The following is a 24,813-nucleotide window of genomic DNA, read 5'->3' as shown; positions in this document are numbered from 1 at the left end:
ATCCATGTTCTCCATAGATGCTGCCTGACATGCTGAGTTACTCCAGCACTTTGTGTCCGTTTCAGCACAAACATTGAGGGCCATAAGGCCTGTACCTGTGCTGCACTGTTCTATGCTCTATGCTATGTTGAAATGGGAAGATATATTTTGGGTATTCAGCAATAATTGTGTATCAGGGTGCGGCAGTAATTACAATATGCTTACACCGACATTTTAGTTTGAAACTGGACACACCCTTTATCTAACTAATTTCTGCACAAAACTTACTTCAATCGCTTCAGAGCATGTTTTTGCATTAAATCTATTAACCTTAAGTTGTTCATATAAATGATTTACCTGTTTTTAGTTTATTTTTAGTTTAGAAATACAGCCTAGATTTTTCATCTCAAACCTATTCTCCTGCCTTCTCCCCATGACCTTTGACACCCTTACAAATAAGAGATAAATCAGATTGTGTATAAGCAACATCTCTGGAAGACATGGGTTAGATTAAAGAAGGGTCCCAACCAGACGTTTTCTCTCCACGTCTTTTAGAGATGCTGCCTGACCCGCTGAGTTACTTCAGCATTTTGTGCCTATCTCGACCTGAAATGTTGCCTGGCCATCCGTGCCGATAAGTGATCCCCGCACACTAACACTGTCTTGCACACATTAGTGACAATTTACAATTTTACCAAGCCTACAAAACTGTACGTCTTGGGAGTGTGGGAGGAAACCAGAACACCTGGAGAAAACCCACGCAGGTCATGGGGAAAACGAACAAGTTCTGTACAAATAGCACCCGGTGGTCAGGATTGAACCCAGATGTCTGGCGCTGTAAAGCAGCAATGTACGGCAGCAATTCTACTGCTGCGTTACCTTGTCGCCGCTTGTTCTGTTGTTGGTATTGGTTTAATATTGTCTAGTATACTGAGATATGGAGGGGGGTGGAAGATTGCAACCTTCACGTGATCAACCCTGTTTGGATTAATGCAATCAACCTGACGTGCATAAACAAGATCAAATAGGACAAGTTTACCCACAACTTAGGGCTGTGCACACCTTACGCAAGAAGAAGAAAAAGATAGAGGCATATGAGTCAAATAAGGACAAATGGGATTGGTGAACCAAGGCATCTTGGTTGGCATAGGGATTGAATCCATATGGTATAAAGCCTGGATAGAATGGATGTGGAGAGGGTGTTTCCACCAGTGGGAGAGTCTAGGACCAGAGGCCACAGCCTCAGAATAAAAGGACGTACCTTTAAAAAGGAAATGAGGAGGAATTTCTTTAGTCGAGGGTGGTGAATCTGTTGAATTCATTGCCACAGACGGCTGTGGAAGTCGTCAATAGGCATTTTTAAGACAGAGATTGACAGATTATTGATTAGTACGGGTGTCAGTGGTTCTGGGGAGAAGGCAGGAGAATGAGACTGAGAGGTCAGCCATGAATGAATTGATGGGCCGAATGACCTAATTCTGTTCCTAAAACTTATTATGAATTTATGAACATAAATCTGAATCTCTGAACATCTGCACATTTACATTGTTCAAAGAGCCTGGCAAAGGCACAGGGTGGTAGAAACTTAAGTATAATAGTAAGATTAAACGAGAACTTACCAGTTTGAAGTTTGATCTGTATTTTATGAGGAGTTACGATGAGGGATTACGTGAAGAACCCGCTCAGCACGCATGCGCAGCATACTTCAAAGCAGCGGTGTGGAATCACAGATAGACACAGTTATTGAAGTAAACATAGTAAAGATAAGGAGACATCAGTTTATGAATTTGACCCATATTATTGAGGATGGGAGCGGAGGGCACGTAATCCCTCATCGTAACTCCTCATAAAATACAGATCAAACTTCAAACTGGTAAGTTCTCGTTTAATCTTACTATTTTACTTCGGAGTCACGTGAGTGATTCCGTGAAGATTTCAAAGCTCTGTGATTTCAAACCGTGTAACAGTTATTACTACATCACTGCCGAAGTCTTTGAGGGAGGAAGTGTGTTATCGTAACCAACCAATGAATCTGTTTGTAGAAAACACAATGGTATTTTTTAACAATAACAACAAAGAAATTAAATTGCTCCCCTGGGCTTAAATTAAATATTTGCAGTCTGTAAAAACTTTCCTGCAAATAAAACAGGTTTTGCCAATGGCTTATTATAAAATTTCTGAACGGTCTTTCCCCCCACCATCCTGCTGTAGCCAGGATGTGGTTTATAGGCACGTCCATTGTTTTAGCTGTCGACGTGGATGCTGCCCTGGTGGAATGAAATTTGTGCATGTTATTTTTTATCCCAGCAGCTATTAGCACCTGCTTGAGCCATCTCGAAATGGCTCGTCACCCAACCATAAGGTTTTTTATGACTGACCCACAAGGCTTTTCATCTCCCTCGAATATTTTGGTTGTGTCTATGTAGGATAATAGGGTCATGGCACATAACCATGTTTCTGGCGGGTAAGCCCGGAATTCCATGACTGGATTAGGTGTTCCTGGTCTGCTCTGTTTGATCATTCCCTGGATAACGACAGAGATCTGGTCTGGAGCTGTGAGCATGGTGTCCAGTCGCAATAGGTGTAGTGACTGGACCATCTGTGCAGCTACAAGTGCCATCAACATGAGTGTTTTGAGCATAGATGGTTCCAGGTTGAGGGATCTGGCTGGTGGCCATTCCCTGTGGTATGTCAGGACCACACTGACATCCCATATATGGGTGTACCTTGGTTTAGGGGGTTAGAGTTGTAAATACCCTTCATTAGTTTGACCACCAGCTGGTGGGACCCCATGGCCTGTTGTCCTGGAGCTGGCTTTAAATAGACAGGCAGGGCAATTCTAGCTGTGTTGATGGCTCTGTAGCTGAGTCCTTCATCGTGGTGAAGGTTTGCCAGGAATTCCAGTACGTTGGTAACTGTAGCGGTTGAGTAGGTGATCCCTGTATCCAAGCAGTACTTCTCCCATTTTTTGATGCTGGACAAGTGCTGTTTTTTAGTGGATGTTCGGAGAGATGTTGACATGGTGTCGACGGTTTGTTATGATAATCCCAGTCCCAGAAGTGGTTTGTGCAGAATCGGCAACCCAGGAGTTTGATTTTTTCATGGCACGGGTGGCTTGTGCCCGACGCTGGGTGTTAATAACTCTGGGTCACTGGGGAATACCATCGGAGTTTCAACAACCATGTCATGGAGTATTGGGAACCATGGCTGCGTAGGCCAGCCGGGTACTATCAAAATACCTGAAGCAGAGTTCATTTGTACTGTGCAAAGTCCCCGACTGATGAGGCAGAAGGGAGGAAATGCATAGAAGAAGAATTTCCCCAATCCAGCGCGAACGCATCTACAGCTGCTGCCTCAGGGTCTGGTTCCCAAGTGACATACATAGGTACCTGGTGATTTAGCCTCGATGCAAATAAATCGATATCTGGTGTGCCATATTGCTTGACATTTATTTTATTTTTTTTGGGGTTTTTTTTAACATCCATTCGATGTTGTCATTAAATTTACGTGACCTGGTGTCTGCCACTGTATTTAGCTTACCTGGTAGGTAAATTACTGTTAGCCAAATATGTCTTTGGACACACCATTGCCAAATTGTGTTGACCAACTTGTCGCATGATACCGATTTTATGCCGCGCATGCGTGCTGAACGGGTTCTTCACGGAATCAATCACGTGACTCCGAAGTAAAATTATCTAAATTCAGTTTCGACAATCTTGAAAGGCATCTCCACCCACAAATCTCCTTATGCCCTGAACCTAAATTAATCACCATCCTAAATTCATAATTGGACAATCTATTGTCCTAGAATACCAAAGTCACATTTTGAAAATATTTGAACATTTTAAGAAAATGACTGTCGTGAAACTGTTGGATAGCTCCGTGTAGTTTTTACATGGTATTTTTAGCAACTGAAAGTCAGATTCCACGTAATGAGATGAATGAGACACGTAATTGGAATACTGACTTCTGACATTGCAAACTTAAGCTAGAGTAGCAAAGAATCTCGACTGACCTGTTAAAAGCTCCTCTCACCCCAGTCACGCTGCCTTGGCAAGGCCATCAGCATAATTAAGGTATAGTCTCACCCTGAGCACTCCCTCTTCTCCCCTCTCCCCTCCCCTCCCATCAGGCAAGAGGTACAGAAGTGAGAAAACACACACCTCCAGATTCAAGGACAGTTTCTTCCCAGCTGTTATCAGGCAACAGAACCATCCTATCACCAACTAGAGAGTGGTCCTGACCTCCCATCTACCTCAGTGGAGACCTTTGAACTATCTTTAATCAGACTTTATCGATCTTTATCTTGTACTTAACATCACACCCTTTATCTTTTCACTGTATATGGAGAGCTAGTGGCTATAGGGAGCTACAGGGAGAGGTTAGTAGAATGGGACTCTACCTTGTAGCGCAGGAGGATGAGGGCGATCTTATACAGGTGTACAAAATCATGAGAGGAATAGTTCGGGTAGATACACAGAGTCTCTTGCCCAGAGTAGGCGGAACGAGGACCAGAGGACATAGGTTTAAGGTGGACACAAAATGCTGGAGTAACAGCAGGTCAGGCAGGTGATGCTGCCTGTCCCGCTGAGTTACTCCAACATTTTGTGTCTACCTTCGATTTAAACCAGCATCTGTAGTTCTTTCCTAAAGGATTAAGGTGGATATGGATAGGACAGGGATGTGGGCCAAAGGTTGGCAGATGGGACTAGTGTAGCTGGGACATGTTTGTCGGTGTGGGCAAGTTGGGGACAAAGAGGTTGTTTTCAAGCAGTATTACTCTATGACTATGACTGTACCTTAGTACATGTGATAATAAATTAAGCTGAACTAAACTAAACTAAACTGAACTAAACTAAACTAATCTTGTTTTTTTTCTTGCCTTTATTAATTAATTTAGTTTAGTTTAGAGATACAGTGTTTAAACAGGCCCTTCGACCCACCAACTCCACACCGACCATCGATCACTCATTCACACAAGTACTATGTTATCCCACTTTCTCATCCACTCCCTACGCACAAGGGGCAATTTACAGAGCGCCAATTGACCTACAAACCCGCATGTCTTTGGAAACTGGAGCACCCGGAGGAAACCCACGCGATCACAGGGAGCGTATGCAAACACCACACAGACAACACTCAAGGTCAGGATTTGAACAGGGTCTCTGACACTACTAGGCAGCAGCTCTGCCAGCTGTGTCACTGCACCACAAGAAATCATTTACCCATGATTTTACTCCCCTTTGTTAACAGAAATTCTCAGTCTCAACAAATGTTCCCTCAATGTATCAAGGTACGAGTCACTAACTTTTCTCTGAGTCACCTTTTATTCATCTATCTCCCAATGTCATTCATGTCCCTTTTTGTCTGATTCACTCCTATTACTTGTTTTTACTGCTGTCAGGGAAACATAACTAAACATTTATATAATTTAGAATGAAGAATAAAGCTTACAGTGAACTCGGCATTAGAGAATAATTATTACACATTTTATATGATCCCACACACACACACACACACACACACACACACACACACACACACACACACACACACACACACACACACACACACACACACACACAAACTAAGACACACACACACACACACACACACACACACACACACACACACACACACACACACACACACACACACACACACACACACACACACACACACACACACACACACACACACACACACACACACACACACACACACGATTTGACACCACATTTCTATGGGATGGGTCGAGGTATCTGAAGCCTAATATCTAATGGACAATCTGTGGCCTGAAGAATTTATGGTGAGTAAAAGGAGGTCCAATAATTTAGGGTGCCACGGTGGCGAAGCTGGTAGAGCCACTATCTCACTACACCAGGGGTCAAGGTTCGATCCTGACTTTGGGTACTGTCCGTGTGTGGCGTCTGCATGTTCTCCCTGTGACCGTGTGGGTTCCTCCAAGTGCTCCGGTTATCCTCCCACATTACAGACGTGCGGGTCTGTAAATTGCCCCAAATGTGTGGGGAGTGGATGAGAAAGTGTGATAACATAGAACCAGTGTGAGCGGGTGATCGATGGTCGGCATGGTCTCAGTGGGTCTGTTCGCATGCTGTATCTTGCATCAATCAATTCACAGATAAGCTTGACATGTGTGCATTCTTTAGCACTGACAAGACCACCCGCCACTCAAACACTCAGGGGCACCTCCATTGCCGAGCCTGGGATAGAGGGGCAGTCAGTCACCTCTGGAAGGAACACTTTGATGAATCCCACAACTGTGCTTCAAGTGTGTTCTTTCTGTCCCAAACAGAACAACGCCATTCTTAGTTGCAGCCACACAACAGAACATGTAAACACAGTAGACACAAAAAGCTGAAGTAACTCAGTGGGTCAGACAGCATCTCCGGAGATAAGGAATAGGTGACATTTCGGATCTTCAGACTGAGAGTCAGGGGAAAAGAGAAACATAGATGTTGATGCAGTGAGATATAGAACAAATGAATGAAAGATATGCATAAAAGTAATGATGATAAAGGGAACAGTCCATTGTTAGCTGTGGGCTAGGTGAAAATGAGTTAAAGACAATGAAACTCAACAAAACAACTTTGAAACTAGTACAATGACTTGGGTGGGGGAGGGATGGAGTGAGAGGGGATGCAAGGGTTACGAAGTTAGAGAAATCAATATTCATACCACTGGGTTGTAAGCTGCACATGTGAAATATGAGGTGGTGTTCCTCCAATTTGCGTTTGGCCTCACTCTAATAATGGAAGAGGCCCAGGACAGAAAGGTCAGTGTGGGAATGGGAAGGGGAATTAAAGTGTTTGGCAACGGAGATCAGGAATGTCCTGGTGGACTGAGCGAAGGTGTTCAGTGAAACAATCGCCCAGTTCACGTTTGATCTTGCCGAGTCCACATCTTGAACAATGGATACAGTAGATGAGGTTGGAGGAGGTGCAAGTGAACCTCTGCCTAAACTGAAAGGACTGTCGGGGTCCCTGGACAGAGTTGTGGGAGGAGGTATAGCCACAGGTGTTGCATCTTCTGCGTTTGCAGGGGAAGGTACCTGGGGAGGAGATGGTTTGGGTGGGAAGGGATGAGTTAACCAGGGAGTTGCAGAGGGAATGGTCTCTGCAGAAGGCGAAAAGGGGTGAAGATGGGAAGATGTGACCTGTGGTGGGATCCCGTTGGAGGTGGCGAAAATGTCGATGGATTATGTGCTGTATGTGGCGGCTGATGTAGTCACAACATTACGATCGTACCAACTAGCTACACGCGTTCACACTAATTCCATGTTATTCCACTCTTGCATCCACTCCCCACACACCAGGGTCAATTTACAGAGAGCCAATTAAGCTACAAACCCTATGTCTTTGAGACGTGGGAGGAAACCAGAGCACCAGGAGAACGTGGTCACAGCGAGAACGTGCAAACTCTGTACAGACAGCACCCGAGGTCAAGATCGAACTGGGTCTCTGGCGTTGTGAGGCAGCAACTCTACCTGCTGCACCATTGGGTCATGAATGAATTTTGGCTATTCCTAAAGCTCTGACACACATTATGGACCGAAGGACCTGTTCCTCCTTAAAGCCTCTCCTTTGTTCTCTCTCTGATTTTCTCATTCCTTTGCCTGTTATTGCTGCTCAACTTTTGGCATGATCGCTGTTTTGAAAAGAACCAGTATTAAGCAACTCTTTGTTACCCTTAGATAACTGCTGAACACAGTCCAAACACACCCAATTTAGATGATGAGGTGGCATCTACTGTCACTCATTTAATGGAGCATTGCAGTCATTTTAATAATTGAATACTAATTTGTTGTTTTAACATCTTGCCTTGAAATGTATCTTCCCCTTTGCTCTACCTATAGTGCGTGAGTTTGATTTGAATGATTGATTCAATTGTATTAAAGTGCTGTGTTATCAGATCTGATTGGATCACATGTAAAAAAAAGGTTTTCACTGTACCTCAGTATATGTGACAAAAATAACATACAGCACAGAGGCAAGTCCTTTGGCCCAATTCATCCATGTCGCCACGTTCCCACTTACCTGCGTCTGGCCCACATTCCTTTAAAACTCTTAGAAATACACTGCGGAAATAGGCCCTTCGGCCCACCGAGTTTGCGCTGACCAGTGATCATCCCATGCACTAGCACTATCCTACACACTAGGGACAATTGACAATGTTTTACTGAAGCCAATTAACCTACAAACCTGTACGTCTTTGGAGTGCAGGAAGAAATTGGAGCATTTCGAGAAAACCCACTCAGTCACAGAGAGAACGTGCAAACTCCGCTCTGACCGCACCCAGAGTCAGCATCGAACCCGTGTCTCTGGCACTGTAAGGCAGCAACTCTATCGCTGCACCACCCAGCCACCCTATGGGATAATGCATGGCCGTCCGAAGGGGAGGGGGGGTGCGTTGGTTACGACCGCACCCCCCTTTTTCCCCACAGAGTAAGAATTGTTTTTTAATTGGAAGAAAAACAAACAAAAAAAATCACCATTTCCACTTTGGAAACGGCCAGTTCTCTGTTCTCCCATCGCCAGGCGGCAGTGGCTGAATCTGAACCCAGTGGCTATAACCCCAACACCAGACGCTCCTGCGGCGGGGCCCGCTCCCCTCGCCTCCCCCCGCCGCCGGGGCCCAAGCCATCTCCCGCCCACACCACCCCCGCTGGGCCCACGCCACCCCCGCTGGGTCCCACGCCACGCCACCCCCGCTGGGTCCACGCCACCCCCCCCACTGACCCCCGCTGGGCCCACGCCACCCCCACTGTCCCCTGCTGGGTCCACCCCCCCCACTGACCCCCCACTGGGCCCACCACCCCCACTGAGCCCCGCTGGGCCCACGCCACCCCAGCTAGGCCCACACCACCCCCGCTGACCCCCGCTGGGCCCACACCACCTCCGCTGGCCCCACACCCCCCCCGCCCGGCCCACACCACCGCTGGCTCCACACCACCCCTGCTGACCACCCCTGCTGGCCCCCACGGCAGACACCACCCCCACTTGGCCCACACCACCCCCGCTGGGCCCACACCACCCCCACTAACCCCCGCTGGGCCCACGCCACCCCCCCTGGGCCCACACCCCCCCTACCCCCCGCTGGGCCCACGCCCCCCCACTGACCCCTGCTGGGCCCCACACACCCCCACTGACTCCCGCTGGGCCCAAGCCACCCCCGCCACCCCATCTGTGAGGAGATTGATAGATTCTAGATTGATACGGGTGTCGGAGGTAATGGGAAGAAGGCAGGAGAATGGGTTTGAGAGGGAAAGATCTCCCAACTTCTATACTCAATACTCTGACTGATGAAGGCCATGTGCCAAAATACTTTCTGACCACCTGATATACCTGCGACACGACCTTCAAGAAACCATGCAACCATCAACCATTCTTCTGCCCACCTGGCTAATTGATCCAGATCTTGCTTCTTGGTTCTTGATTTCTTGGTCCTCCAAAATATTCCAAATGGAATTTAAACTGGAGGTGGTGAAGGGAGGGCTTAAGCCAGAAAGGGTTATTGGGAAGAAAGAGCTACTTTAAATTTAGTTGCATCTGGTTGGGTAACTATAGTTGGGTGGAGATTATTCCATGCTTTAATTGTGCGGGGGAAGAACAAATTGCTGTATACATCTGTCTTTGTAGCTGGGATCACAAATTGGATCGAATGCCCTCGTCTGCTCCTAATTGGTTTGGGTTTGGTGTAGGTCTTGTAGTCTATGTCGAGCTGACCATTTAACATTTTGTAAAAACAGGTCAAACGGTGAGCTTCACGTCTGTCTTGGAGAGGGTTCCACCCCAGAGAATTCAGAAGTTTGGTGACACTCGCTTCTCTCTCATAGGTGTTAGTAACAAATCGAGCTGCCTGTCTTTGGACACGTTCGATGGAAGAAATGTTTTTATTTGTGTATGGGTCCCATGCTGCAACTGCGTAGTCCAAATGAGGTCTAACGAGGGTGAAGTATAGCTTCTCCTTGACAGAAGTTGAACAATGATGAAAGTTGCGCCTCAGAAAGTTTAGGACACCTGTTGCTTTCACCGTTGCATGATGAGTCTGACCATTCCAATGGAGATCATTCTGCAATTTGATGCCAAGATACTTGGTTTGTTTGGATTCTTCAAAGGTGGCACCAAATATATTGTAAGGTGTTTTGTCTGAATTCCTCTTTCTGGTGACACGCATAGTTTCACATTTGGAAGGGTTGAACTGCATGCCCCATTGTTTTGACCACTCAACCATAGTATTGAGATCCTTTTGGAGAGCATCTTCATCATCAGCTGACTTAATTGGACGGTACATCAAACAATCATCAGCGAAAAGTCTGATCGTATGTGCGACTTTTTCATGGATGTCATTTATGTAAAGCAAAAATAGGTGTGGGCCAAGTACTGTGCCCTGAGGTGTACCACTCAACACTGGATGCCAATTGGAGCTCTTTCCGTTCACACGGAAATCCATCGTTTCGTGTTGGAACGTGCTGCAGTCTTTCACAACCATCTTCACTTTCTGCAAAATCACTCACTTCTGTATCATCAGCAAACTTGCTAATCTTGCCCTGTTCTATGGCCTTTCACATAGTGCTGGAGTAACTCAGCGGGTCAGGCTGAGTATAGAAGTTGGGAGGTCATGTCGCAGTTGCATAAGAAGTTGGTGAGTCTGCATTCAGAGTATTGTATTCAGTTCTGGGCACCATGTTGTAGGAAAGATGTCATCAAACTGGAAAGGGTACAGTGAAAATTTACGAGGATGTTGCCAGGACTAGAGGGCCAGAGCTATAGGGAGAGGTTGAATAAGCTGGGACTCTATTTCATGGAGCACAGGACGATGATGGATGATCTAATAGAGGTGTATAAAATCATGATTTGGATAGATATGGTTGAGTCTTTTGCCCAGAATAAGTGAATCGAGGAGCAGAGGACATAAATTTAATGTGAAAGGCAAAAGATTTAATAGGAATCTGAGGGGTATGTTTTTCACACAAAGGGTGGTAGGTGTATGGAACAAGCTGCCACAGGAGGTAGTTGAGGTAGGGACTATCACAACATTTAAGAAACAGTTAGACAGGTACATGGATAGGACAGATTCGGAAGGATATGGATCAAACGTGGGCAGGTGGGACTAGTGCAGATGGGACATGCTGGGCCGAAGGGCCTGTTTCCACACTGTATCACTCTATGACTCTATCTATCTTTCCCTCTCAAACCCATTCTCCTGCCTTCTCCCCATTACCTCCGACATCCATATCAATCAAGAATCTATCAATCTCCTCCTGAAAAATGTCCATTGACTTGACCCCCACTGCTGTCTGTGGCAATGAATTCCACAGTTCACCACCCTCTGACTTAAGAAATTCCTGCCCATCTCCTTCCTAAAGGAATGTCTTTTAATTCTGAGGCTGTGGCCACTGGTCCTAGACTCTCCCACTAGTGGAAACATCCTCTCCACATTATAATAATAATAATGGATGGGATTTATATAGCGCCTTTCTAATACTCAAGGCGCTTTACATCGCATCATTCATTCACTCCTCAGTCACACTCGGTGGTGGTGAGCTGCTTCTGTAGCCACAGCTGCCCTGGGGCAGATTGACGGAAGCGTGGCTGCTAATCTGCGCCGACGGCCGCCTACGGCACATCCACTCCATCCAGGTTTTTACCAGGCTGGGACAGACGGCAACAGCTTCACACCATGTCCCAAAGCTTGTGTCCTGTCCTGCATCACCCAAGGCAGCAGAGATGTTATAGGAGAGGGCAAGCACCATAACTAGCTCACGATGGTTTGGGTAACATTCAGGAAAATCTATGCATGGCACATCATGAATATTACTGAAGAACGGTCTTGACCCAAAATATAATCTATACTTTTTCTCCAGAGATGTTGCCTGACTCACTGAGTTACTCCAGCACTCTGTGACATGTCACCTATCCATGCCCTCCAGAGATGCTGCCTGACCCGCTGAGTTACTCCAGCACTCTGTGAAACGTCGCCTATTCATATTCTCCGCAGATGCTGCCTGACCCACTGAATTACTCCAGCACTTTGTGACTATTTTCCCTTTACCCATCTTCCCAAGCCCACTCTCCCCCCTCCTTTCCTATGTTCCTTTCCACCCATAAACCTCTCTCTGCCTTTACATTTCATTCCTCTCTCAAATCTGCTCTACTTATCTACATGCATTTTCCTTCTTCACTTTTTAGTCATAGAATGATGCAGTGTGGAAACAGGCCCTTCAGCCCAACTTGCCCACACCGGCCGACATGTCCCATCTAAACTAGTCCCACTCACACGCGTTTGGCCCATATCCATCTAAATCTGTCCTATCCATGTACGTGTCCAAATGTCTCTTAAACATTAGGATAGTCCCAGCCTTAACTACCTCCTCTGGCAGCTCGTTACATACACCCAGCACCCTTTGTGTGGAAAAGCTACCTTTCAGATTCCTGTTAATTTCTGAAATATTGGTCTTCATTTGGTGCAAAAATGCTCCAAAATAAGGCTCAGAATGCATCAGAAAGCATCTAAAACCCCTGAGTTTCCAGGGCCCGCTTAAGGGCCCTGGACCCTGGCATCGAGGGACGTCACGCTTCGCGCTCGTGATGTACGCAGCGCGCACATTATATCACAATAAGTTTTTTGTAATCCTGTCAAGCCACCCCTCTTTTTGAAAAACTTCGTACGGGCCTGTAATGTGTACCATACCTCCAATCTTTTACTGTTTGTGAGCCTGTCTAAGGGTGGAGGAGATGGAGGGATTGCAAAAAAAGAGCTGCAATCCATAAAGGTTGTAGGGAGATGGAGAGAGAGAGAGAGACCCATGGAAGGAGAAGTATCAGAGAGGTACAAAGCGATGAGATCAGCACCAGTGCAGAAGGTGGCAACAATGCAGGCCTTGATGTAGTGGAGAACAGGCCTGGTGTGTAGTAGTGCAAACTTGAAACAAGGACTGTTCCACATAGCCAACAAATAAAGCTTTAGGCTTTAGACTAGAGATACAGCTTGGTAACAGACCCTTCAGCCCATCAAGTTCGTGACAACCTGCGATCAATCCGTAAACAAGCACTGGGCACATTTTACAGAAGCCAATTAACCTACAAACCTTCTTCAGGGTCCTGACCCGAAACGTCAGGATGCTGCCTGAGCCGCTGAGTTCCTCCAGCACTTTGAGTTTTGCTCAATATTCCAACAACTGCAGTCTCTTATGTCCCTCCAGTACCATGAACAAGACGGATTAATTGAGAGTTGTGGTTTAAAATATTTCAAGGTGGATATTTGACATTTAAAGGTAATCCATTAGTATCAGATAACATGCTGAAACTAAACCTTGGTCACAAAAGCTAACTGAATAATAGATGTATTGATTACATTTTATTGTTCGAGCTCCACTCAGAGAGTGGTTTGGGAGTGAGGGATACGCTAATGTGTAGAACATGAGCTTGCTTGATGGTGATCTGTTAAGCTCAGCCTTTATGCCAAAGTGGAGGAGTCCAGAAATAGAGGATTCCTCTATAGTTTTTGACACCATGTTATAGTTTTGGTCACCATGTGATAGGAAAGATGTTATCAAGCTAGAATGGGTGCAGAGAATTGTGTAGGAAGGAACTGCAGATGCTTGTTTACACCGAAGATAGACGCAAAATGCTGAAGTAACTCAGCGGGACAGGCAGCATCGTCGGAGAGAAAGAATGGGTGACGTTTCGGTTCGAGACTGAAGAATGGTCTTGACCCGAAATATCACCCATTGTGTCTGAAGAAGGGTCTCGACTCAAACCGTCCAGTTTCCAGCATTTTGAGTCTATCTAAGAGTGCAGAGAGGATTTACGAGGAATAGGGATGATTTTACAAAATCATGAGAGGAATAGATTGGGTAAACACCCAGGGTCTTTTGCTGAGAGTAGTAGGCTGTGGGCAGAGGAGCTTTTTTGTGACCCAACTCATGGAACAACACAAAATTTTAACATAATGTGTAAAAATATTATATAAATCATCCCTGAAATTCGTCAAGAACAAAACCTGCACACTTTTAATAAATTTGAGAAAAACCTAAAATGTTTAGAGTAGCTTTAGTCCAATCAAAGCAAGTTTAACATTGTCAGACTCCAATTGGCCAATCACATGCTTTGATTCAGGCTAGCTAGGCAGGGAGCACACATCATGGCTAAGAGTACTTCTACTGATTGAAACATTGTGAATCAACTGGAACTGAAAGGTAAGATCTAAAATCTGAATAGAGCCCCCTGCACATTCATACGCAAAAGTGTTTTGTGTGGACATGCACTGTAGGCACTGTGCTATAATGAACACTAATTTGATAATTTGCTGACTTGCCATCCCATCTACCTGCACATCGTTTCTCGGCCTTTTAGGCTAAGATCAAGTGTAGTATCTGTTCTTATCAGATTCAGTGGTAAAAGAGAACATCTGTTCTTATCAGAACAGTGAAAGGGCTATCTGTTCTTGTTAGAGCAGTCCTGGCGGTCCATTAAGGACAAGAGCTGCAGATTGCGGTGTAACATCGTAGCAATGGCAGCTGCAATTGGAGCGAGTGGACAGGGTATCCGCAATACCCTGAGGATTAGTGTGAAGGACCTCAGCGAGGGGATGCCCTTCAGTCGAGATACGTTTGTGAAGAAGGTCTTGCTGGAGACCTGCAAGTTTGAGCCCAGAGATATCTACTGCCTCCAGGACTTCCCGGGTAATGGATATTTCGATGTCACCTTTGTGCTTCCGATGGGATGGCAAAAGTTCATGAAAGATCTCCAGGAGAAGGGGAACGAAGCTCCGATGTCCTTGCTGAAAGTACAGCCGCTCTTCACCCTCCCAAACCAAAAAGAAAGGATGATCACGGTGCACATGTTCAACCCACATGTGCCCGTAGTGGATGTCCTCACCTTCCTTGCCCGCTACGTCGACGGAGCAGGGAACTGCGTGGACGTGAAGGACCTGCATGGGATTTGGACGAGCAAGCGGCAGGTCAAGGTAAAGCTGAGGGTGGACAAGGAAGGAGCTCTCCTCCACCCTCCCTCGGTTTTCGCAATTGGAGGGAACAGAGGCTATCTGAGTTACGTGGGGCAGCCCAGACTATGCAGAAAATGTAACAAACCTGGGCATGTGGTGGCCCAATGCACTGCAGTGGTCTGCAAAAACTGCAAAACGGAGGGCCACGAGACCAAAGACTGTCAGGCCAGCAAGAACTGCAACCTGTGTGGGGAGGGAGGCCACCTTTACAGGGCCTGCCCAAAAAGAGCCTGCTCGTATGCACAGGCAACAAGAGGGGCGGTTTCCAGCACCCCCAGGGCAGGTGAGACACCCACTACCACTGCCAAGCCCCCAGCAGAAAGGGGAAACAGGGATGGGGACAGCCCAACCACCTCGAGCCCTCAAGTGCCAGAAGAACTCCAGCACCAAGCCCAGGAGGGAGAGTCGATGGAGGAGGAGGGGGGAGAGCAGAATTGGACGATGGTGAAGCACGGAAAACACCAAAAGGGTCACAAGGAGCAGAGGCCAGAAGGGGTTGGCAAGCCCAAAAAAACCCCAAAAAAACAGTCTCTCTCCCTGACGGAAGGCAGCAACCTCTCCTCGTCGGAGGATGAGGTGAACGGGAAACCCCACAAGAAAAAAACCGGGGAGGAAAGAAGAAGGTCCATGCCGATTGTCCACCAGCACCAGGAGACCGAGAGCAGAGCAGCGGTCGAGGGGTCCCAGCCCCAGGACATCAGGAGCAGAGCAGTGGTCGAGGGGCTCCAGTCCCAGGACATCGGGAGCAGTACAGCAGCCGTTGGGCCCCAGGCCCTGGAGACCGGGATCATCGCAGCAGTCGATGGGGCCAAGCTCCAGCGCATCGGGAGCAGTGCAGGGCCGTTGGGCCCCAGCTCCGGGCAACCGGGAGCAGTAAGTTTGTCACCGTTCCCCAGCCACGAGAGACGCGGGAAGCGGCGCACCCAGAAGGGGGTAAAACGAGCAGCCCCCCCCCCCCCCCAACGACACCTCTGGTTATGACACGGGAAACCCAACTCGTTGAGGAGGGCGGGTACCTGAGCTCAGGAAAGGTGCGCCAATTCACTGAAGCGGTGGGCATGAGGGAACATGAAAATGGTCAGTGACTCTAATGGAGCTGAAACTGGCATCCTTAAACGTGCGCAGTGTGAAGAGCACTGCGCGATGTGTTAATGCCTTACAGTACCTGGCCAAGGTCAAGGCAGATGTGACCTTTCTCCAGGAGAGCGGGTTGCCACACCTCCGCTGATATCGGAGGTGGTCGTGATGGTGGCCCCACGGACTGTCGGTGTGGTCGGGGGGCAATGACTGTCGTACTTCCGGCCTGGGGATCTTGCTGCGGGGAGGGAACTTCGCCATCACTGAGGTCAGGGAGGTGGTTGTGGGGCGTCTCCTCGTGGTGGATGTAATGTACCGTGGTCCTCCGCTCCGGCTGATAAATGTGTATGCCCCACCCATGCAGAGCGAGCGGCTGGCCGTTCTCCAGCAGCTCCCAGTGCTGTTGGCCACATCCCGGCAGCTCGTTCTGGTCGGTGACTTCAACTGCATCATTGATGTGGCTGGACGATCCGGCAGTGCCGACAACAGACTGGACTTCACGTCCAAGTTCCTGATGGAAATGGTAAAAGATGCAAAGCTGCACGATGCCTTCAGCGACCCTGCAGGCGGGTCACAGCCGCGGTTCACCTGGTCGAGATCGGACGGTTCAGCCCGATCCCGGATAGACTTCGTCTTCACCACGAAGGCTGTCACGGTGAGACACACTGACCTCACGCCGGTGTTCTTCTCTGACCACTGCCTCCTTCAGGCTTCCTGTCACCTACAGGAGGACCGGAAGGCAGGCAGAGGGACGTGGAAGTTAAACGTGAAGCTGTTGACCCCAGAGAACGTTGAGGAGCTAAAGAGGGACTACGCATGTTGGAGAACTGTGAGGCCCCTCTTTGACTCCCCGACACTCTGGTGGGATGCAACCAAGGAGAACATTAAGAGGTTCTTCATAGCCAAAGGGGTTCAGAAAGCAAGACAGAGTCAGAGGGAATTGTGCCAACTCCAGACAGATTTGCAACAACTGCTCCTTCTGCAGTCGAGGGGGGTGGATGTGAGGGAGGAACTTAGAGAGGTGAAGGACCGGCAAGCTCGGCTCTTTACCTCTGAATCCTCCAAGATCATCTTCCGATCTAGGGTCCGCCATGTGGAGCAGGATGAGACGTGCTCACGTTTCTTCTTCCATAAGGTTCACAGGGGGAGCTCTGTGATCAACAGCCTTAGGGAGGAGGACGGCTCGGTAGCATCCTCGCAGACAGACATGCTGAGGGTCTGCAAATCCTTTTACACGGATTTGTTTGACAGAAAGGCCACAGACAGCACCGCCTCCCAGAACTTCCTGTCCTCTATCATGGAGGTCTTGGAGGACAGCAAGCGGGAGAGTCTGGACCAACCACTGACCCTAGAGGAGCTGACTGGCTCCATCCGCTCCTTTGACTCGAGTAAAACTCCCGGAAGCGATGGCTTACCGGCCGAGTTGTACTCGGCTCTGTGGGACTGGGTGGGCCCGGACCTGCTGGAAGTGTACAACGACATGCTTCTAGTCGGCAGCATGTCAGACTCCATGAGGAAGGGCAGCATTACCCTAATCTACAAGCAGAAGGGGGAGAGGAAGGATATAAAGAATTAGAGACCCATAACATTGTTGAATGTAGATTACAAGATCCTGTCTAAGGCCATCACCAACCAGGTCAAGTCTGCTCTGGGACAGGTAATCCACCCTGACCAAACCTGTGCTGTACCTGGCAGGAAAATCTCAGACAGCCTAGCGCTGCTGAGAGATACCATCGCCTACGTGCAGGACAGATGGGTGGATGCCTGCCTAGTCAGCTTGGACCAGGAGAAGGCCTTCGACAGGATATCGCACACGTACATGAGGGACGTGCTCTCCAAAATGGGTTTTGGGGAGGGAATCCGAAATTGGATCAAACTGCTCTACACCAATATCAGTAGTGCAGTCCAAATCAATGGGTGGGAATCAGACAGTTTCCCTGTAAGTTCTGGAGTCAGGCAGGGTTGCCCTCTCTCTCCTGTCTTGTTTGTCTGCTGTATTGAACCTTTTGCCGAGTCCATCAGGAAGGATGCGAGCATAAGAGGAGTGACATTGCCAGGCAGTGGGGGCATTCAAGTCAAGACCTCCCTGTACATGGATGATGTCGCCGTCTTCTGCTCGGATCCAAGGTCGGTCCGCAGATTGATCAGCATCTGCGACCAGTTTGAGTCGGCCACGGGAGCCAGGGTGAACCGCAGGAAGAGCGAGGCCATGCTCTTCGGCAACTGGCCCGACCGATCTTCCATCCCCTTCACCATCAAGCCTGACTTCTTGAAGGTGCTGGGGATCTGGTTCGGGGGGGCAGAGGCGAGTAACAAGAATTGGCTGGAGCGGATAGCCAAGGTGGGGAGGAAGCTGGAGCTGTGGAGGCAATGCTCCCTCTCCATAACCGGGAAAAATTTGGTCATCAGGTGTGAGGTGCTCTCGGGGCTGCTGTACTTGGCACAAGTGTGGCCTGTCCCTCCCTCCTACGCCACGGGGATCACCCGGGCCGTCTTCCAGTTCATCTGGGGGTCGAGGATGGACCGGGTGCGACGGGTCACAATGTACAAGTCGGCAGACAACGGGGGTAAAAGCGTGCCCAACGTCGCCCTCATCCTGATGGCCACCTTTGTGTGTGGCTGCATCAGGCGGAGTGTAGAGCCAAGGCACGTGGGCACTAAGTGTCACTACCTGCTGAGGTTCTACCTGTCCCCGGTGTTGCGAAGGATGGGCCTGGCGCAGATGCCACGCAATGTGCCAGTCAGCTGGACATTGCCGCCCCATCTGTCATCTATGGAAAGCTTCTTCTGGACCAACACCTTTGACCACAAGTCCATCGGGCAGTGGTCAGCACGGAATGTCCTGCAGGCACTGCAGGGAAAGGACTCGATGGATCCGGTGGCGTGGTTCCCAGAGCAGACTGCCCTGGCTTGGCTGGCGGTGAGGGGAGCCCTCTCAGTTAGATCCTTCCTGCACCGTCGGAACCTCACTACCAGCTCACGCTGCCCCCGGGACGGTTGCGGTGGAGAGGAGACGGTTGCCCACCTCTTTGCAGAGTGTGGGTTTGCAAAAAGAGTCTGGAGAGGTATGCAAGGGTCCCTGGAATGATTTATCCCGAACAGCTCCGTCACAGAGGACTCTATGATTTACGGACTGTTCCCAGGGACACATTCAGAGACTGACATCGAGTGCTGCTGGAGGGTCATCAACTCGGTGAAAGACGCTCTATGGTCTGCTCGAGCGTTGCTCACCACCCAGCAGAGCGAGATGTCCGTCAGGGAATGCTGCCGAATGTGCAGCCAACACCAAGGCTCGGTGGGGGAGGACCACAGTCTAGGGTCCTTCCGCTGCTGGACATATGGGGCACGGTATGGTGGAGACGCCCCTCAAATTAAATTAAGGGAAGGTATCCCACGCCAGGGGGCCACATGAGTGGCACGTGTGGGGGACATTTTTTGTGGAAATGAAAATGTTGATTTATTTTACTTTTCATTCCTTTTCTGTTTTCTTTTTCCTCTTTCAATTGAGTTCAAGACGCTGAAAAGCCTGAAGCAGGTGAGTCACCTCAAGAGGTAGTTCCTGATGGTGAAGCAGATTATCGGATTGTCAAGGAAGACTCTCTCTAACTTCTACAGGTGCACAGTCGAGAGCATGCTGATTGGTTGCATCGTGGCTTGGTTCGGCAATTTGAGCGCCCTGGAGAGGAAAAGACTACAAAAAGTAGTAAACACTGCCCAGTCCATCATCGGCTCTGACCTTCCTTCCATCGAAGGGATTTATCGCAGTCGCTGCCTCAAAAAGGCTGGCAGTATCATCAAAGACCCACACCATCCTGGCCACACACTCATCTCCCTGCTACCTTCAGGTAGAAGGTACAGGAGCCTGAAGACTGCAACAACCAGGTTCAGGAATAGCTACTTCCCCTCAGCCATCAGGCTATTAAACCTGGCTTGGACAAAACTCTGATTATTAACAACCACTTTCTGTTTTTTGCACTTTACCAGATTATTTATTCATGTGTGTATATATTTATATCATGGTATATGGACACATTTACCTGTTTTGTAGTAAATGCCTACTATTTTTCTGTGTGCTTAAGCAAAGCAAGAATTTCATTGTCCTATACAGGGACACATGACAATAAACTCACTTGAACTTGAGCCGGCCCCATCGAGACTGCTTCCCTTGGTCAACAAACAGCAAGTCGAGCACCCTGACCGCAATAGATGAAGCTCGATACAACCTGTTCCTTATCAAAATCAGAGGCACGTCTTCCACCAACAGCAGAATCTCTCAGAAAGCAGGTCGTGAGAGCAAACTACCAGGCTGCTGTACATTCAAAATACAACTTTAATTAGCCAAGGCACCTTTAATTAGGCAAGGCAACTTTAATCAGGCAAGGCAACTTTAATTAGGCAAGGCAACTTTAATTAGGCAACACAGCTTTAGTATTTCCATACCAAAGGCAACACAGCCTTAGCATTTCCAAACAAAAGGCAACACAGCGTTAGCATTTCCAAACCAAAGGCAACACGGCTTTAGCATTTCCAAACCAAAGGCAACACATGGATGGGAAAATTCCTCTTGTCCTGCGCAGCGGAGGGAAACTCTGAATAAGATGGCCAAAAATCACAGCCGTAAATGGCAGCATTTTTTCTAAAATCAATATACAACTGAAGATGTTTCTGATTGGTAGCAAAATCACCTAGTGCTTACCCCAAGAATACCGGGTGTCAGTTGTGGTGAAGAACCTTAGGGATTGTACCATCCAGGGCAGGGAAAAGTGCCTGGGAGAGCTTGGTGTGGGGCCTCGAATTGACCATTACCTTCTAAGTGGTAGGCCAAATCAGTCGAGTGATGTCCAGTGGCACAGTCCACCATTATTTCTCTTTCAATCTCTTTATTTTTATTTCCTTTCTTTCTCTCTATCTTTCTTTTTCTCTTCTCTTTTTTCCACTCTATCCCCTTCTAACTTTTCTTCAGGCTTTCTTTACTATCTCACGATCTAACACTATCACCACGGTTTATGATACTCTTTTCTTCTCTATCTTGGCTTGTCTCACTTTCTGCTCTATTCTGTTAAATTTGAAACAAGAAGCTGTACAGGAACTGTAATATCTCATTATGTATTAGGTACTTATGTACTACATTATTGTACTTCTAATAAAAAATATTAAAAAAAAAAAACCCCAAAAAAACACCACAGTCCACAGGGTATCAGCACCCCAGGCGAAGCTCAAGCAAGTACTGTCCCACCAACGGACACGAGTCAAGAGCCCAACCAGCCACAGTCAGCAATAGAGAAGAAGATGGAAGGAAAAAAGCAGAATGGATCAGTCACTGGCTGTGGCTGAAGAGACAAGATGCTGTCTGGGCTGCCACGTGACCATCTAGAGGCTAACCATAAGTCACACACCCAGGGCTGATCACCCTGCGGTGGGCCTGCCTCGACTGAGGGTATCTTGTGATGAAAGATCGAAACACCCAGTGATGTTGAGGTACACAACTGAAGATGTGTCTGATTGGTAGCAAATTCACGTAGTGGTCACCCCGAAGAATACCGGGTGTTAGTTGTGGTGAAGAACCTTAGGGATTGTAACATCCAGTCCTACAAATCACTTTACAGAACAAGAGGAAGTGGTCAAGATCAGACTTTTAGTAATATAGATAGTCATACAGCACGGAAACAGGCCCTTCAGCCCAACTCATCCATACTGACCAGGATTTATAATTTAGCTACTCCCATCTATCTATATTTTCTATCTATCTATATCTATACTATAACTAAAACTCTCATCTTGTCCTCTACCGGTTTGCGGTGTTTTTAAATTTACACATAGGCGGTACCCTATATTCCTAAGATTTTTCACCACCTTACTCACCGTTCCTCTCTGCTCCAAGTGCATCAAGATTTGTTCCAATCAGTGGAATATTACAAAAGTTATGAAGGTTAAAAAGATCGTGAGATCAGCGGATTGGTCTCCTTGCCTGTCAGTCATGAAGGAAACGCCCCTTCCGGGGGCGAGGACAATAAAATCCTGGAGGCGGGATGAGTCCACAAGCCATGCTGATTGAGTCCACAAGAGTGGAGTCGGGGAAGCCACTGGGTGGTCGAGAAAGCCACTGTGTGGTTGGGGAAGCCGCTGAGTGGAGTCGGGGAAGCCGCTGAGTGGAGTCGGGAGGTGCTGTGAGGTGCCGTGGCTGCTGGCCGCTGAGTGGAGTCCCTCAGCCCCCAGACACACCCTCAAGGGTCTCGACCAGAAACGTCACCTATTCCTGATCTCCAGAAATGCTGCCTGACCCGCTGAGTTACTCCAGCATTTTGTGTCTATCTTTGGTGTAAACCAGCAGCTGCAGTTCCTTCCTATACATATCTGTTTTAGCTTAGTTTCATTTATTACTGTAACGCGTAACAAGTTATCCAGTCAAAAAAAGATGACACATGAATACACTCAAGTCATGCAGAGTGTATACATAAATGATAAAGGGTACAACATTTAGTGCAAAGATGTAACTGTGTAGTCTGATATAATGTGCTTAGAGATAGTTCAAAGATCTCCAATGAAGTATCTGGGAGGTTAGGTCAGCATTCAAGCTAATGAGAGGACGGTTCGGTTGCCTGATAATAGCTGGGAAGAAATTGTCCCTGAATCTGTAGGTGTGCATTTTCAAACATCTGTACCTCTTTCCTGATGAGAGAGGGGAGGTGACCGATGAGAGACTGGTCCTTTATTATGCTGGTGGCCTTGCCGACGCAACATGAAATATATATGGAGTCAATGGAAGAGAGGTTGGTTTGTGTGATGGTCTGGGCTTCATCCACAATTATCTGCAATTTTTTAAATGGAACTGTTCTCAAACCATGCTCTGATGCATCCCGATGCATTGTACGACACATCTGCAGAAGTTGGTGAGGGTTGTTGGGGACATGTCAAACGTCCTAATGTCCCAAGTCTTCTATATGTTACTAGACTAAGAGGGACCCTTTGGCTTCCAGCTTCACACAGGAGGGCTGGTCCCCCAACGTAATATTCCACCTATTCCAATATTGCTGGCCAATGGGGGCTGGGAAAAATCCTCAGGGCCTGATCAGCGGAGGGGGACTGTGAGTAAGATGGCCAAAAATCACAGCCAACCGTGGTAGCGTTTTTTCTAAAATCAAAGTACAGCACAAACAGGTCAAGATGAGACTTTTAATTATATAGACCTATATATATTTACCTATCTCAACTACTTCCTCTGGCAGCTTGTTCCATATACCTACCACCCTCCGTGTGAAGATATTGACCCTCTCTTTTAAATCTTTCTCCTCTCGCCTTAAACCTATAGCAAGACACGAAGTGCTGAATGAACTCAATGGATCAGGCAGCATCTGCAGAGGGAATAGACAGACGATGTTTCAGTATGGAGCCCTTCTTCAGACTAATGGAGTCGGGAGGAGAAAGCTGGAAAAAAGAGGAGGGCGTGTGACATAGCCTGGCAAGTGATAGGTGGATGCAGATGAGGGGGAATTAATTGTGATATGGGTGGATTAAGTGACAACGGTTAGAGTTGAAAAGGAGATAAGGAGAGAGTGAAATGTAGCCAAAGTCAAAGTCATTTTTATTCGTCACATGCACCCGAATTTGCCAGCAGCGATACACTTAAAAAGAACACACAATACACAATAAAATTTAACACAAACATCCACCACAGCATTCTTCACTGTGGTGGAAGGCACAACGTTCAGCCAGTCCTCCTCCTTGTTCACCCGTGGTCGGGGCCATAACACACTCCGCGGCTTGGAGCTCCGGATGGAAAGTCCACCCCAAGCCTGCGGCTGGAAGTAGACCCCGGCTTCAGGATGTAACAGTCTGCGGGCCAGCGATCGGAGCGCTCCTCTCAGGCGACTCCCGGCAAGGGATCGCCCAGCTCCGCGATGGAAAGTCCGGGCTGCACCCGCTGCTGAAGCTCCGCCCCTACTCCGTGAAAGGCAGTTTCCAATCCATTTAGCGTTAGGCAATTTAACGTCAGTTGAAATGGAAAAGCAGCCACACCCTAGGTGACCGAAAGCACATCCCTTTCATCCACCATGCCCCCCCCCACACAAGAGAAGCATGAATCTCACTAAAGATTGGGTACACTGAAAAAGGGGTAAAAAAAAGAAATAGGACACATGTGGCAAACTCGCCAACAACCAGTCGCCCCCACCGACCCCCAATGCCTGAGGGAGAGACGTGGGTGGACAGGGACGGGGGTAAGGGATGGGAGGTGAGTGTACGAAGGAGGGAAATGGAGCAGGATGACAGGGAATGCTCTCCCAGCCCGCTCAACCTCTCCCTATAGCTCAGACCCTTGCATCCTGGCAACATCCTCGTAAATCCTCTCTACAACCTTTCCAGCTGGACAACATCTTTCCTATAACATGGTGCCCAGATCTGAACACAATACTCTGAATGCGGCCTCACCAATGTCTTGTATAACTGCAACATGACCTCCCAACTTCTACACTCAATACTGATGAAGGCCAATGTGCCAAAAGCCTTTTTGACCACCTTACCTACCTGTGACCCCGTCATAACCAGCGAGATGTTGCGATATCTCTCGATGTAACATGAGAAACATGGCTGTCAATGATCTCGGATTTTATCCTCAGGACATCAGGGTTACATTTCAGAAATTTTGGGGCTATATCTTTCACATCATTTAGACGGCTTGTCAATTTAACGTCAGTTGAAATATAAAAGCAACCACACCCTAATTCCTTC

At 47.9% G+C, this 24,813-nt stretch overlaps 1 non-coding gene across 1 annotated transcript; it reads left to right on the top strand.

Moving 5' to 3' along the window:
* The first annotated feature begins 14,337 nt into the window (after window positions 1–14,337).
* On the top strand, window positions 14,338–14,530 carry LOC129696832 (U2 spliceosomal RNA). Its single transcript, XR_008723413.1, has one exon. It is a non-coding gene; the product is annotated as a U2 spliceosomal RNA (small nuclear RNA).
* The last annotated feature ends 10,283 nt before the right edge of the window (window positions 14,531–24,813 follow it).

Source organism: Leucoraja erinacea, chromosome 4 (assembly GCF_028641065.1).
Source record: "Leucoraja erinacea ecotype New England chromosome 4, Leri_hhj_1, whole genome shotgun sequence".
NCBI lineage: Eukaryota > Metazoa > Chordata > Chondrichthyes > Rajiformes > Rajidae > Leucoraja > Leucoraja erinaceus.
The sequence above is the reverse complement of the archived record's forward strand: the minus strand, read 5'-3'. Positions and strand labels throughout refer to the sequence as shown.